Genomic DNA, 16,380 nt, shown 5'->3' on the forward strand with positions numbered 1-16,380 from the left:
GGGACGTGTGTTGGGCTCTACGTCGGGACGTGTGTTGGGCTCTACATCAGGATTTAGCTTACTTTCAGCTCTACGTCGTGACGTGTGTTGGGCTCTACGTCGGGAAGTGTGTTGGGCTCTACGTCGGGACGTGTGTTGGGCTCTACGTCGGGAAGTGTGTTGGGCTCTACGTCGGGAAGTGTGTTGGGCTCTACACCAAGATTTAGCTTCCTTTCAGCTCTACGTCGGGACGTGTGTTGGGCTCTACGTCGGGACGTGTGTTGGGCTCCACGTCGGGACGTGCGTTGGGCTCTACCTCGGGACGTGTGTTGGGCTCTATGTCGAGACGTGCGTTGGGCTCTACCTCGGGACGTGTGTTGGGCTCTACATCAGGACGTCTGTTGGGCTCTACGTCGGGACGTGTGTTGGGCTCTACATCAGGATTTAGCTTCCTTTCAGCTCTACGTCGGGACGTGTGTTGGGCTCTACGTCGGGACGTGTGTTGGGCCCTACTTCGGGACGTGTGTTGTGCTCTACATCAGGATTTAGCTTACTTTCAGCTCTACGTCGGGACGTGTGTTGGGCTCTACGTCGGGACGTGTGTTGGGCTCTACATCAGGATTTAACTTACATTCAGCTCTTCGTCGGGACGTGTGTTGGGCTCTACGTCGGGACTTGTGTTGGGCTTTACTTCAGGATTTAACTTACTTTCAGCTCTACGTCGGGACGTGTGTTGGGAATACGTTGGGACGTGTGTTGGGCTCTATGTGGGGACGTGTGTTGGGTTCTATGTGGGGACGTGTGTTGGGCTCTACCTCGGGACGTGTGTTGGGCTCTACATCAGGACGTCTGTTGGGCTCTACGTCGGGACGTCTGTTGGGCTCTACATCATCGTTTAGCTTAATTTCAGCTCTACGTCGGGACGTCTGTTGGGCTCTACGTCTCGACGTGTGTTGGACTCTACGTTGGGACGTTTGTTGGGCTCTACGTCGGGACATCTGTTGGGCTCTACGTCGGGAATTAGCTTACTTTCAGCTCTACTTCGGGACGTGTGTTGGGCTCTACGTCGGGACGTGTGTTGGGCTCTATGTCGGGACGTGTGTTGGTCACTACATCAGGGTTTAGCTTACTTTCAGCTCTACGTCGGGACGTGTGCTGGGCTCTACGTCGGGACGTCTGCTGGGCTCTACATCTGGACGTGTGTTGGGCTCTACGTCGGGACGTGTGCTGGGCTCTACATCCGGACGTGTGTTGGGCTCTACTTCGGGGTTTAGCTTACATACACCTCTACGTCGGGACGTGTGTTGGGCTCTACGTTGGGACGTGTGTTGGGCTCTACGTCGGGACGTCTGTTGGGCTCTAAGTTGGGACGTTTGTTGGGCTCTACGTGGGGGTTTAGCATACATTCAGCTGTACGTTGGGACGTGTGTTGGGCTCTACGTCGGGACGTGGGTTGGGCCCTACGTCATGACGTGGGTTGGGCCCTACGTCGGGACGTCTGTTGGGCTCTACGTCGGGATGTGTGTTGGGCTCTATGTCGGGATGTATGTTGGGCTCTGCGTCAGGACGTGTGTTGGGCTCTGCATCACGATTTAGCTGACTTTCAGCTCTACGTGGGACGTGTGTTGGGCTCTGCATCACGATTTAGCTGACTTTCAGCTCTACGTCGGGACGTGTGTTGGGCTCTACGTCGGGACGTGTGTTGGGCTCTACGTCGGACGTGCGTTGGGCTCTACATCGGGACGTGTGTTGGGTCTACATCAGGATTTAGCTTACTTTCAGCTCTACGTCGGGACATGTGTTGGGCTCTACGTCGGGACGTGTGTTGGGCTCTACATATGGATTTAGCTTACTTTCAGCTCTACGTCGCGACGTGTGTTGGGCTCTGCGTCGTGACGTGTGTTGGGCTCTACATCAGGATTTAGCTTACTTTCAGCTCTACGTCGGGACGTGTGTTGGGCTCTACGTCGGGACGTGTGTTGGGCTCTACGTGGGGACGTGTGTTGGTCTCTATGTGGGGACGTGTGTTGGGCTCTACGTGGGGACGTGTGTTGGGCTCTACGTCGGGATGTGTGTTAGGCTCTATGTCGGGACGTGTGTTGGGCTCTACTTCGGGACGTGTGTTGTGCTCTACATCAGGATTTAGCTTACTTTCAGCTCTACGTCGGGACATGTGTTGGGCTCTACATCGGGACGTGTGTTGGGCTCTACATCAGGATTTAGCTTACTTTCAGCTCTACGTCGGGACGTGTGTTGGGCTCTACTCGGGACGTGTGTTGGGCTCTACGTCGGGACGTGTGTTGGGCCCTACTTCGGGACGTGTGTTGTGCTCTACATCAGGATTTAGCTTACTTTCAGCTCTACGTCGGGACGTGTGTTGGGCTCTACGTCGGGACGTGTGTTGGGCTCTACATCAGGATTTAACTTACATTCAGCTCTTCGTCGGGACGTGTGTTGGGCTCTACGTCGGGACTTGTGTTGGGCTTTACTTCAGGATTTAACTTACTTTCAGCTCTACGTCGGGACGTGTGTTGGGAATACGTTGGGACGTGTGTTGGGCTCTATGTGGGGACGTGTGTTGGGTTCTATGTGGGGACGTGTGTTGGGCTCTACCTCGGGACGTGTGTTGGGCTCTACATCAGGACGTCTGTTGGGCTCTACGTCGGGACGTCTGTTGGGCTCTACATCATCGTTTAGCTTAATTTCAGCTCTACGTCGGGACGTCTGTTGGGCTCTACGTCTCGACGTGTGTTGGACTCTACGTTGGGACGTTTGTTGGGCTCTACGTCGGGACATCTGTTGGGCTCTACGTCGGGAATTAGCTTACTTTCAGCTCTACTTCGGGACGTGTGTTGGGCTCTACGTCGGGACGTGTGTTGGGCTCTATGTCGGGACGTGTGTTGGTCACTACATCAGGGTTTAGCTTACTTTCAGCTCTACGTCGGGACGTGTGCTGGGCTCTACGTCGGGACGTCTGCTGGGCTCTACATCTGGACGTGTGTTGGGCTCTACGTCGGGACGTGTGCTGGGCTCTACATCCGGACGTGTGTTGGGCTCTACTTCGGGGTTTAGCTTACATACACCTCTACGTCGGGACGTGTGTTGGGCTCTACGTTGGGACGTGTGTTGGGCTCTACGTCGGGACGTCTGTTGGGCTCTAAGTTGGGACGTTTGTTGGGCTCTACGTGGGGGTTTAGCATACATTCAGCTGTACGTTGGGACGTGTGTTGGGCTCTACGTCGGGACGTGGGTTGGGCCCTACGTCATGACGTGGGTTGGGCCCTACGTCGGGACGTCTGTTGGGCTCTACGTCGGGATGTGTGTTGGGCTCTATGTCGGGATGTCTGTTGGGCTCTGCGTCAGGACGTGTGTTGGGCTCTGCATCACGATTTAGCTGACTTTCAGCTCTACGTGGGACGTGTGTTGGGCTCTGCATCACGATTTAGCTGACTTTCAGCTCTACGTCGGGACGTGTGTTGGGCTCTACGTCGGGACGTGTGTTGGGCTCTACGTCGGACGTGCGTTGGGCTCTACATCGGGACGTGTGTTGGGTCTACATCAGGATTTAGCTTACTTTCAGCTCTACGTCGGGACATGTGTTGGGCTCTACGTCGGGACGTGTGTTGGGCTCTACATATGGATTTAGCTTACTTTCAGCTCTACGTCGCGACGTGTGTTGGGCTCTGCGTCGTGACGTGTGTTGGGCTCTACATCAGGATTTAGCTTACTTTCAGCTCTACGTCGGGACGTGTGTTGGGCTCTACGTCGGGACGTGTGTTGGGCTCTACGTGGGGACGTGTGTTGGTCTCTATGTGGGGACGTGTGTTGGGCTCTACGTGGGGACGTGTGTTGGGCTCTACGTCGGGATGTGTGTTAGGCTCTATGTCGGGACGTGTGTTGGGCTCTACTTCGGGACGTGTGTTGTGCTCTACATCAGGATTTAGCTTACTTTCAGCTCTACGTCGGGACATGTGTTGGGCTCTACATCGGGACGTGTGTTGGGCTCTACATCAGGATTTAGCTTACTTTCAGCTCTACGTCGGGACGTGTGTTGGGCTCTACTCGGGACGTGTGTTGGGCTCTACGTCGGGACGTGTGTTGGGCTCTTCAACAGGATTTAGCTTACTTTCAGCTCTACTTCGGGACGTGTGTTGGGCTCTACGTCGGACGTGTGTTGGGCTCTACGTCGGACATGTGTTGGGCTCTAGGTCGGGACGTGTGTTGGGCTCTACGTCGGGACGTGTGTTGGGCTCTACATCAGGATTTAGCTTACTTTCAACTCTACGTCGGGACGTGTTTTAGGCTCTACGTCGGGACGTGTGTTGGGCTCTACGTCGGGACGTGTGTTGGGCTCTACTGCGGGACGTGTGTTGTGCTCTACATCAGGATTTAGCTTACTTTCAGCTCTACGTCGGGACGTGTGTTGGGCTCTACATCAGGATTTAGCTTACTTTCAGCTCTACGTCGGGACATGTGTTGGGCTCTACGTCGGGACGTGTGTTGGGCTCTACGTCGCGACGTGTGTTGGTCTCTACGTCGGGACGTGTGTTGGGCTCTACATCAGGATTTAGCTTACTTTCAGCTCTATGTCGGGACGTGTGTTGGGCTCTACGTCGGACGTGTGTTGGGCTGTACGTCGGGATGTGTGTTGGGCTCTACGTCGGGACGTGTGTTGGGCTCTATATCAGGATTTATCTTACTTTCAGCTCTACGTCCGGACGTGTGTTGCGCTCTACGTCTGGACGTCTGTTGGGCTCTACATCAGGATTTAACTTACATTCAGCTCTACGTCGGGACGTGTGTTGGGCTCTACGTCGGGACGTGTGTTGGGCTCTACATCAGGATTTAACTTACTTTCAGCTCTACGTCGGGACGTGTGTTGGGAATACGTCGGGACGTGTGTTGGGCTCTACGTCGGGACGTGTGTTGGGCTCTACGTCGGACGTGTGTTGGGCTCTACGTCGGGACGTGTGCTGGGCTCTACGTCAGGACGTGTGTTGGGCTCTACGTCGGACGTGTGTTGAGCTCTACGTCGGGACGTGTGTTGGGCTCTACGTCGGGACGTGTGTTGGGCTCTACATCAGGATTATCTTACTTTCAGCTCTACGTCGGGATGTGTGTTAGGCTCTACGTCTGGACGTGTGTTGGGCTCTAAATCAGGATTTAGCTTACTTTCAGCTCTACGTCGGGACGTGTGTTGGGCTCTACGTCGGGACGTGTTTTGGGCTCTACATCAGGATTTAACTTACTTTCAGCTCTACGTCGGGAGGTGTGTTGGGAATACGTCGGGACGTGTGTTGGGCTCTATGTCGGGACGTGTGTTGGGCTCTACGTCGGGACGTCTGTTGGGCTCTACGTCGGGACGTCTGTTGGGCTCTACGTCGGGACGTGTGTTGGGCTCTACATCCGGACGTGTGTTGGGCTCTACTTCGGGGTTTAGCTTACATTCAGCTCTACGTCGGGACGTGTGTTGAGCTCTACGTTGGGACGTGTGTTGGGCTCTACGTCGGGATGTGTGTTGGGCTCTACATCAGGGTTTAGCTTACTTTCAGCTCTACGTCGGGACGTGTGTTGGGCTCTACGTCGGGACGTGTGTTGGGCTCTACATCGGGACGTCTGTTGGGCTCTACGTCGGACGTGCGTTGGGCTCTACGTCGGGACGTGTGGTGGGCTCTACATCAGGATTTAGCTTACTTTCAGCTCTACGTCGGGACATGTGTTGGGCTCTACGTCGGGACGTGTGTTGGGCTCTACATCTGGATTTAGCTTAGCTTCAGCTCTACGTCGCGACGTGTGTTGGGCTCTGCGTCGTGACGTGTGTTGGGCTCTACATCAGGATTTAGCTTACTTTCAGCTCTACCTCGGGACGTGTGTTGGGCTCTACGTCGGGACGTGTTTTGGGCTCTACGTGGGGACGTGTGATGGGCTCTACGTGGGGACGTGTGTTGGGCACTACGTCGGGACGTGTGTTGGGCTCTACGTCGGGACGTGTGTTCGGCTCTACGTTGGGACGTGTGTTGGGCTCTATATCAGGATTTAGCTTACTTTCAGCTCTACGTCGGGACGTGTGTTGGTCTCTACGTCGGGACGTGTGTTGCGCTCTACGTCGGGACGTTTGTTGGGCTCTATATCAGGATTTAGCTTACTTTCAGCTCTATGTCGGGACGTGTGTTGGGCTCTGCTTCGGGACGTGTGTTGGGCTCTACGTCGGGACGTGTGTTGGGCTCTACATCAGGATTTAGCTGACTTTCAGCTCTACTTCGGGACGTGTGTTGGGCTCTACGTCGGGACGTGTGTTGGGCTCTACGTCGGGACGTGTGTTGGGCTCTACATCAGGATTTATCTTACTTTCAGCTCTACGTCGGGACGTGTGTTGGGCTCTATGTCTGGACGTGTGTTGGGCTCTACATCAGGATTTAACTTACATTCAGCTCTTCGTCGGGACGTGTGTTGGGCTCTACGTCGGGACGTGTGTTGGGCTTTACTTCAGGATTTAACTTACTTTCAGCTCTACGTCGGGACGTGTGTTGGGAATACGTCGGGACGTGTGTTGGGCTCTACGTCGCGACGTCTGTTGGGCTCTACGTCGGGACGTGTGTTGGACTCTACGTCGCGACGTCTGTTGGGCTCTACGTCGGGACGTCTGTTGGGCTCTACGTCGGGAATTAGCTTACTTTCAGCTCTACTTCGGGACGTGTGTTGGGCTCTACGTCGGGACGTGTGTTGGGCTCTACGTCGGGACGTCTGTTGGGCTCTACGTCGGGACGTGTGTTGGGCTCTACATCCGGACGTGTGTTGGGCTCTACTTCGGGGTTTACCTTACATTCAGCTCTACGTCGGGACGTGTGTTGAGCTCTACGTTGGGACGTGTGTTGGGCTCTACGTCGGGATGTGTGTTGGGCTCTACATCAGGGTTTAGCTTACTTTCAGCTCTACGTCGGGACGTGTGTTGGGCTCTACGTCGGGACGTCTGTTGGGCTCTACGTCGGGACGTCTGTTGGGCTCTACGTCGGACGTGCGTTGGGCTCTACGTCGGGACGTGTGCTGGGCTCTACATCAGGATTTAGCTTACTTTCAGCTCTACGTCGGGACATGTGTTGGGCTCTACGTCGGGACGTGTGTTGGGCTCTACATCAGGATTTAAATTACTTTCAGCTCTACGTCGGGACGTGTGTTGGGAATACGTCGGGACGTGTGTTGGGCTCTACGTCGGGACGTGTGTTGGGCTCTACGTCGGGACGTGTGTTGGGCTCTACATCAGGATTTAGCTTACTTTCAGCTCTACGTCGGGACGTCTGTTGGGCTCTACATCAGGATTTAGCTTACTTTCAGCTCTACGTCGGGACGTGTGTTGGGCTCTACGTCGCGACGTGTGTTGGTCTCTACGTCGGGACGTGTGTTGGGCTCTACATCAGGATTTAGCTTACTTTCAGCTCTATGACGGGACGTGTGTTGGGCTCTACGTCGGGACGTGTGTTGGGCTCTACGTCGGGACCTGTGTTGGGCTTTACGTCGGGACGTGTGTTGGGCTCTACATCAGGATTTAGCTGACTTTCAGCTCTACGTCGGACGTGTGTTGGGCAGTACGTCAGGATGTGTGTTGGGCTCTACGTCGGGACGTGTGTTGGGCTCTATATCAGGATTTATCTTACTTTCAGCTCTACGTCGGGACGTGTGTTGCGCTCTACGTCTGGACGTCTGTTGGGCTCTACATCAGGATTTAACTTAATTTCAGCTCTACGTCGGGACGTGTGTTGGGAATACGTCGGGACGTGTGTTGGGCTCTACGTGGGGACGTGTGTTGGTCTCTATGTGGGGACGTGTGTTGGGCTCTAAGTCGGGACGTGCGTTAGCCTCTACGTCGGGATTTAGCTTACTTTCAGCTCTACGTCATGACGTGCGTTGGCCTCTACGTCGGGATTTAGCTTACTTTCAGCTCTACGTCGGGACGTGCGTTGGGCTCTATGTCGGGACGTGCGTTGGGCTCTATGTCGGGACGTGCGTTGGGCTCTACGTCTGTAGTTAGCAAACTTTCAGCTCTACGTCGGGACGTGCGTTGGGCGCTAAGTCGGGACGTGCGTTGGTCTCTACGTCGGGACGTGCGTTGGGCTCTACGTCGGGATTTAGCTTACTTTCAGCTCTACGTCGGGACGTGCGTTGGGCTCTACGTCGGGACGTGCGTTGGGCTCTACGTCGGGACGTGCGTTGGCCTCTACGTCGGGACGTGCGTTGGCCTCTACGTCGGGACGTGCGTTGGCCTCTACGTCGGGATTTAGCTTACTTTCAGCTCTACGTCGGGACGTGCGTTGGGCGCTACGTCGGGACGTGCGTTGGGCTCTACGTCGGGACGTGCGTTGGGCTCTACGTCGGGATTTAGCTTACTTTCAGCTCTACGTCGGGATGTGCGTTGGCCTCTAAGTCGGGATGTGCTTTGGGCGCTACGTCGGGACGTGCGTTGGCCTCTATGTCGGGACGTGCGTTGGCCTCTACGTCGGGATTTAGCTTACTTTCAACTCCACGTCGGGACGTGCGTTGGCCTCTACGTAGGGACGTGCGTTGGGATCTACGTCGGGACGCGCGTTGGGCTCTACATCGGGACGTGCGTTGCGCTCTACGTCGGGACGTGCGTTGGGCTCTACGTCGGGACGTGCGTTGGGCTCTACGTCTGTAATTAGCTAACTTTCAGGTCTACGTCGGGACGCGCGTTGGGCTCTACGTCGGGACGCGCGTTGGGCTCTACGTCGGGACGCGCGTTGGGCTCTACGTCGGGACGCGCGTTGGGCTCTACGTCGGGATTTAGCTTACTTTCAGCTCTACGTCGGGACGCGCGTTGGGCTCTACGTCGGGATGTGCGTTGGGCTCTATGTCGGGACGCGCGTTGGGCATTACGTCGGGACGAGCGTTGGGCATTACATCGGGACGCGCGTTGGGCATTACGCCTGTAGTTAGCTAACTTTCAGCTCTACGTCGGGACGTGCTTTGGCCTCTACGTCGGGATTTAGATTACTTTCAGCTCTACGTCGGGACGTGCGTTGGGCTCTACGTCGGGACGTGCGTTGGGCTCTACGTCGGGACGTGCGTTGGGCATTACGTCGGGACGTGCGTTGGGCTCTACGTCTGTAGTTAGCTAACTTTCAGCTCTACGTCGGGACGTGCGTTGGGCTCTACGTCGGTATTTAGCTTACTTTCAGCTCTACGTCGGGACGTGCGTTGGGCTCTACGTCGGGATTTAGCTTACTTTCAGCTCTACGTCGGGACGCGCGTTGGGCTCTACGTCGGGACGCGCGTTGGGCTCTACGTCGGGACGCGCGTTGGCCTCTACGTCGGGACGCGCGTTGGCCTCTACGTCGGGATGCGCGTTGGCCTCTACGTCGGGACGCGCGTTGGCCTCTACGTCGGGATTTAGCTTACTTTCAGCTCTACGTCGGGACGCGCGTTGGCCTCTACGTCGGGACGCGCGTTGGGCTCTACGTCGGGATTTAGCTTACTTTCAGCTCTACGTCGGGACGCGCGTTGGCCGCTACGTCGGGACGCGCGTTGGCCTCTACGTCGGGATTTAGCTTACTTTCAGTTCTACGTCGGGACGCGCGTTGGGCTCTACGTCGGGACGCGCGTTGGCCTCTACGTCGGGATTTAGCTTACTTTCAGCTCTACGTCGGGACGCGCGTTGGCCTCTACGTCGGGACGCGCGTTGGCCTCTACGTCGGGACGCGCGTTGGGCTCTACGTTGGGACGCGCGTTGGGCTCTACGTCTGTAGTTAGCTAACTTTCAGCTCTACGTCGGGCCGCGCGTTGGGCTCTACGTCTGTAGTTAGCTAACTTTCAGCTCTACGTCGGGCCGCGCATTGGGCTCTACGTCTGTAGTTAGCTAACTTTCAGCTCTACGTCGGGCCGCGCGTTGGGCTCTACGTCTGTAGTTAGCTAACTTTCAGCTCTACGTCGGGACGCGAGTTGGCCTCTACGTCGGGACGCGCTTTGGGCTCTACGTCGGGATGCGCGTTGGGCTCTACGTCGGGACGTGCGTTGGGCTCTACGTCTGTAGTTAGCTAACTTTCAGCTCTACGTCGGGACGTGCGTTGGGCTCTACGTCGGGACGTGCGTTGGGCTCTACGTCGGGACGTGCGTTGGGCTCTACGTCTGTAGTTAGCTAACTTTCAGCTCTACGTCGGGACGTGCGTTGGGCTCTACGTCGGGACGTGCGTTGGGCTCTACGTCTATAGTTAGCTAACTTTCAGGTCTACGTCGGGACGTGCGTTGGGCTCTACGTCGGGACGTGCGTTGGGCTCTACGTCTATAGTTAGCTAACTTTCAGCTCTACGTCGGGACGTGCGTTGGGCGCTACGTCGGGACGTGCGTTGGGCTCTACGTCTATAGTTAGCTAACTTTCAGCTCTACGTCGGGACGTGCGTTGGGCTCTACGTCGGGACGTGCGTTGGGCTCTACGTCGGGACGTGCGTTGGGCTCTACGTCTGTAGTTAGCTAACTTTAAGCTCTACGTCGGGATGTGCGTTGGGCTCTACGTCTGTAGTTAGCTAACTTTCAGCTCTACGTCGGGACGTGCGTTGGGCGCTACGTCGGGACGTGCGTTGGCCTCTACGTCGGGACGTGCGTTGGCCTCTACGTCGGGACGTGCGTTGGCCTCTACGTTGGGATTTAGCTTACTTTCAGCTCTACGTCGGGACGTGCGTTGGCCTCTACGTCGGGACGTGCGTTGGCCTCTACGTCGGGACGTGCGTTGGCCTCTACGTCGGGATTTAGCTTACTTTCAGCTCTACGTCGGGACGTGCGTTGGGCTCTACGTCGGGACGTGCGTTGGGCTCTACATCGGGATTTAGCTTACTTTCAGCTCTACGTCGGGACGTGCGTTGGCCTCTACGTCGGGATTTAGCTTACTTTCAGCTCTACGTCGGGACGTGCGTTGGCCTCTACGTCGAGACGTGCGTTGGCCTCTACGTCGGGACGTGCGTTGGCCTCTACGTCGGGATTTAGCTTACTTACAGCTCTACGTCGGGACGTGCGTTGGCCTCTACGTCGGGACGTGCGTTGGCCTCTACGTCGGGACGTGCGTTCGCTTCTACGTCGGGACGTGCGTTCGCCTCTACGTCGGGACGTGCGTTCGCCTCTACGTCGGGACGTGCGTTCGCCTCTACGTCGGAATTTAGCTTACTTTCAGCTCTACGTCGGGACGTGCGTTGGGCTCTACGTCGGGACGTGCGTTGGCTCTACATCGGGATTTAGCTTACTTTCAGCTCTACGTCGGGACGTGCGTTGGCCTCTACGTCGGGATTTAGCTTACTTTCAGCTCTACGTCCGGACGTGATTTGGGCTCTACGTCGGGACGTGCGTTGGCCTCTACGTCGAGACGTGCGTTGGCCTCTACGTCGAGACGTGCGTTGGCCTCTACGTCGGGACGTGCGTTGGCCTCTACGTCGGGATTTGGCTTACTTTCAGCTCTACGTCGGGACGTGCGTTGGCCTCTACGTCGGGACGTGCGTTGGCCTCTACGTCAGGACGTGCGTTGGCCTCTACGTCGGGATTTAGCTTACTTTCAGCTCTACGTCGGGACGTGCGTTGGGCTCTACGTCGGGACGTGCGTTGGGCTCTACGTCGGGATTTAGCTTACTTTCAGCTCTACGTCGGGACGTGCGTTGGCCTCTACGTCGGGATTTAGCTTACTTTCAGCTCTACGTCGGGACGTGCGTTGGCCTCTACGTCGGATTTAGCTTACTTTCAGCTCTACGTCGGGACGTGCGTTGGCCTCTACGTCGGGACGTGCATTGGCCTCTACGTCGGGATTTAGCTTACTTTCAGCTCTACGTCGGTACGTGCGTTGGGCTCTACGTCGGGACGTGCGTTGGGCTCTACGTCGGGACGTGCGTTGGGCTCTACGTCGGGATTTAGCTTACTTTCAGCTCTACGTCGGGACGTGCGTTGGGCTCTACGTCGGGATTTAGCTTACTTTCAGCTCTACGTCGGGACGTGCGTTGGGCTCTACGTCGGGATTTAGCTTACTTTCAGCTCTACGTCGGGACGTGCGTTGGGCATTACGTCGGGACGTGCGTTGGGCTCTACGTCTGTAGTTAGCTAACTTTCAGCTCTACGTCGGGACGTGCGTTGGGCTCTACGTCGGGACGTGCATTGGCCTCTACGTCGGGATTTAGCTTACTTTCAGCTCTACGTCAGGACGTGCGTTGGGCTCTACGTCGGGACGTGCGTTGGGCTCTACGTCGGGACGTGCGTTGGGCTCTACGTCGGGATTTAGCTTACTTTCAGCTCTACGTCGGGACGTGCGTTGGGCTCTACGTCGGGATTTAGCTTACTTTCAGCTCTACGTCGGGACGTGCGTTGGGCTCTACGTCGGGATTTAGCTTACTTTCAGCTCTACGTCGGGACGTGCGTTGGGCATTACGTCGGGACGTGCGTTGGGCTCTACGTCTGTAGTTAGCTAACTTTCAGCTCTACGTCGGGACGTGCTTTGGGCTCTGCGTCGGGACGTGCGTTGGGCTCTACGTCGGGACGTGCGTTGGCCTCTACGTCGGGACGTGCGTTGGCCTCTACGTCGGGACGTGCGTTGGGCTCTACGTCTGTAGTTAGCTAACTTTCAGCTCTACGTCGGGACGTGCGTTGGGCTCTACGTCTGTAGTTAGCTAACCTTCAGGTCTACGTCGGGACGTGCGTTGGGCTCTACGTCGGGACGTGCGTTGGGCTCCACGTCTGTAGTTAGCCAACTTTCAGCTCTACGTCGGGACGTGCGTTGGCCTCTACGTCGGGGCGTGCGTTGGCCTCTACGTCGGGGCGTGCGTTGGCCTCTACGTCGGGGCGTGCGTTGGCCTCTACGTCGGGACGTGCGTTAGCCTCTACGTCGGGATTTAGCTTACTTTCAGCTCTACGTCATGACGTGCGTTGGCCTCTACGTCGGGATTTAGCTTACTTTCAGCTCTACGTCGGGACGTGCGTTGGCCTCTACGTCGGGACGTGCATTGGCCTCTACGTCGGGATTTAGCTTACTTTCAGCTCTACGTCGGGACGTGCGTTGGGCTCTACGTCGGGACGTGCGTTGGGCTCTACGTCGGGACGTGCGTTGGGCTCTACGTCTGTAATTAGCCAACTTTCAGCTCTACGTCGGGATGTGCGTTGGGCTCTACGTCTGTAGTTAGCTAACTTTCAGCTCTACGTCGGGACGTGCGTTGGGCGCTGCGTCGGGACGTGCGTTGGCCTCTACGTCGGGACGTGCGTTGGCCTCTACGTCGGGACGTGCGTTGGCCTCTACGTCGGGACGTGCGTTGGCCTCTACGTCGGGATTTAGCTTACTTTGAGCTCTACGTCGGGACGTGCGTTGGCCTCTACGTCGGGACGTGCGTTGGCCTCTACGTCGGGACGTGCGTTGGCCTCTACGTCGGGATTTAGCTTACTTTCAGCTCTACGTCGGGACGTGCGTTGGGCTCTACGTCGGGACGTGCGTTGGGCTCTACATCGGGATTTAGCTTACTTTCAGCTCTACGTCGGGACGTGCGTTGGCCTCTACGTCGGGATTTAGCTTACTTTCAGCTCTACGTCGGGACGTGCGTTGGCCTCTACGTCGGGACGTGCGTTGGCCTCTACGTCGGGATTTAGCTTACTTTCAGCTCTACGTCGGGACGTGCGTTGGCCTCTACGTCGGGATTTAGCTTACTTTCAGCTCTACGTCGGGACGTGCGTTGGCCTCTACGTCGGGACGTGCGTTGGCCTCTACGTCGGGACGTGCGTTGGCCTCTACGTCGGGACGTGCGTTCTCTTCTACGTCGGGACGTGCGTTGGCCTCTACGTCGGGACGTGTGTTCGCCTCTACGTCGGGACGTGCGTTCGCCTCTACGTCGGGACGTGCGTTCGCCTCTACGTCGGAATTTAGCTTACTTTCAGCTCTACGTCGGGACGTGCGTTGGGCTCTACGTCGGGACGTGCGTTGGCTCTACATCGGGATTTAGCATACTTTCAGCTCTACGTCGGGATGTGCGTTGGCCTCTACGTCGGGATTTAGCTTACTTTCAGCTCTACGTCCGGACGTGCGTTGGGCTCTACGTCGGGACGTGCGTTGGGCGCTACGTCGGGACGTGCGTTGGGCGCTACTTCGGGACTTGCGTTGGGCGCTACGTCGGGATTTAGCTTACTTTCAGCTCTACGTCGGGACGTGCGTTGGCCTCTACGTCGGGACGTGCGTTGGCCTCTACGTCGGGACGTGCGTTGGCCTCTACGTCGGGACGTGCGTTGGCCTCTACGTCGGGATTTAGCTTACTTTCAGCTCTACGTCGGGTCGTGCGTTGGGCTCTACGTCGGGACGTGCGTTGGGCTCTACGTCGGGATTTAGCTTACTTTCAGCTCTACGTCGGGACGTGCGTTGGCCTCTACGTCGGGATTTAGCTTACTTTCAGCTCTACGTCGGGACGTGCGTTGGCCTCTATGTCGGGATTTAGCTTACTTTCAGTTCTACGTCGGGACGTGCGTTGGGCTCTACGTCGGGACGTGCGTTGGGATCTACGTCGGGACGTGCGTTGGGCTCTACGTCTGTAGTTAGCTAACTTTCAGCTCTACGTCGGGACGTGCGTTGGGCTCTACGTCTGTAGTTAGCTAACCTTCAGGTCTACGTCGGGACGTGCGTTGGGCTCTACGTCGGGACGTGCGTTGGGCTCCACGTCTGTAGTTAGCCAACTTTCAGCTCTACGTCGGGACGTGCGTTGGCCTCTACGTCGGGGCGTGCGTTGGCCTCTACGTCGGGGCGTGCGTTGCCCTCTACGTCGGGGCGTGCGTTGGCCTCTACGTCGGGACGTGCGTTAGCCTTTACGTCGGGATTTAGCTTACTTTCAGCTCTACGTCATGACGTGCGTTGGCCTCTACGTCGGGATTTAGCTTACTTTCAGCTCTACGTCGGGACGTGCGTTGGCCTCTACGTCGGGACGTGCATTGGCCTCTACGTCGGGATTTAGCTTACTTTCAGCTCTACGTCGGGACGTGCGTTGGGCTCTACGTCGGGACGTGCGTTGGGCTCTACGTCGGGACGTGCGTTGGGCTCTACGTCTGTAATTAGCCAACTTTCAGCTCTACGTCGGGACGTGCGTTGGGCTCTACGTCGGGACGTGCGTTGGGCTCTACGTCGGGACGTGCGTTGGGCTCTACGTCGCGATTTAGCTTACTTTCAGCTCTACGTCGGGACGTGCGTTGGCCTCTACGTCGGGATTTAGCTTACTTTCAGCTCTACGTCGGGACGTGCGTTGGCCTCTATGTCGGGATTTAGCTGACTTTCAGCTCTACGTCGGGACGTGCGTTGGGCTCTACGTCGGGACGTGCGTTGGGCTCTACGTCGCGATTTAGCTTACTTTCAGCTCTACGTCGGGACGTGCGTTGGCCTCTACGTCGGGATTTAGCTTACTTTCAGCTCTACGTCAGGACGTGCGTTGGCCTCTATGTCGGGATTTAGCTTACTTTCAGCTCTACGTCGGGACGTGCGTTGGGCTCTACGTCGGGACGTGCGTTGGGCTCTACATCGGGACGTGCGTTGGGCTCTACGTTGGGACGTGCGTTGGGCTCTACGTCGGGACGTGCGTTGGGCTCTACGTCGGGATTTAGCTTACTTTCAGCTCTACGTCGGGACGTGCGTTGGGCTCTACGTCGGGATTTAGCTTACTTTCAGCTCTACGTCGGGACGTGCGTTGGGCTCTACGTCGGGATTTAGCTTACATTCAGCTCTACGTCGGGACGTGCGTTGGGCTCTACGTCGGGACGTGCGTTGGGCTCTACGTCGGGACGTGCGTTGGGCTCTACGTCTGTAGTTAGCTAACTTTCAGCTCTACATCGGGACGTGCGTTGGGCTCTACGTCGGGACGTGCGTGGGGCTCTACGTCGGGACTTGCGTGGGGCTCTACGTCGGGACGTGCGTGGGGCTCTACATCGGGACGTGCGTTGGCCTCTACGTCGGGATTTAGCTTACTTTCAGCTCTACGTCGGGACGTGCGTTGGGCTCTACGTCGGGACGTGCGTTGGGCTCTACGTCTGTAGTTAGCTAACTTTCAGCTCTACGTTGGGACGTGCGTTGGGCTCTACGTGTGTAGTTAGCTAACTTTAAGCTCTACGTCGGGACGTGCGTTGGGCGCTACGTCGGGACGTGCGTTGGCCTCTACGTCGGGACGTGCGTTGGCCTCTACGTCAGGACGTGCGTTGGCCTCTACGTCGGGATATAGCTTACTTTCAGCTCTACGTCGGGACGTGCGTTGGGCTCTACGTCGGGACGTGCGTTGGGCTCTACGTCGGGACGTGCGTTGGGCTCTACGTCGGGATTTAGCTTACTTTAAGCTCTACGTCGGGACGTGCGTTGGCCACTACGTCGGGACGTGCGTTGGGCACTACGTCGGGACGTGCGTTGGCCTCTAC

Source organism: Leptosomus discolor, unplaced genomic scaffold, assembly GCF_034619465.1.
Source record: "Leptosomus discolor isolate bLepDis1 unplaced genomic scaffold, bLepDis1.hap2 HAP2_SCAFFOLD_28, whole genome shotgun sequence".
NCBI classification, from domain to species: Eukaryota; Metazoa; Chordata; class Aves; order Leptosomiformes; family Leptosomidae; genus Leptosomus; species Leptosomus discolor.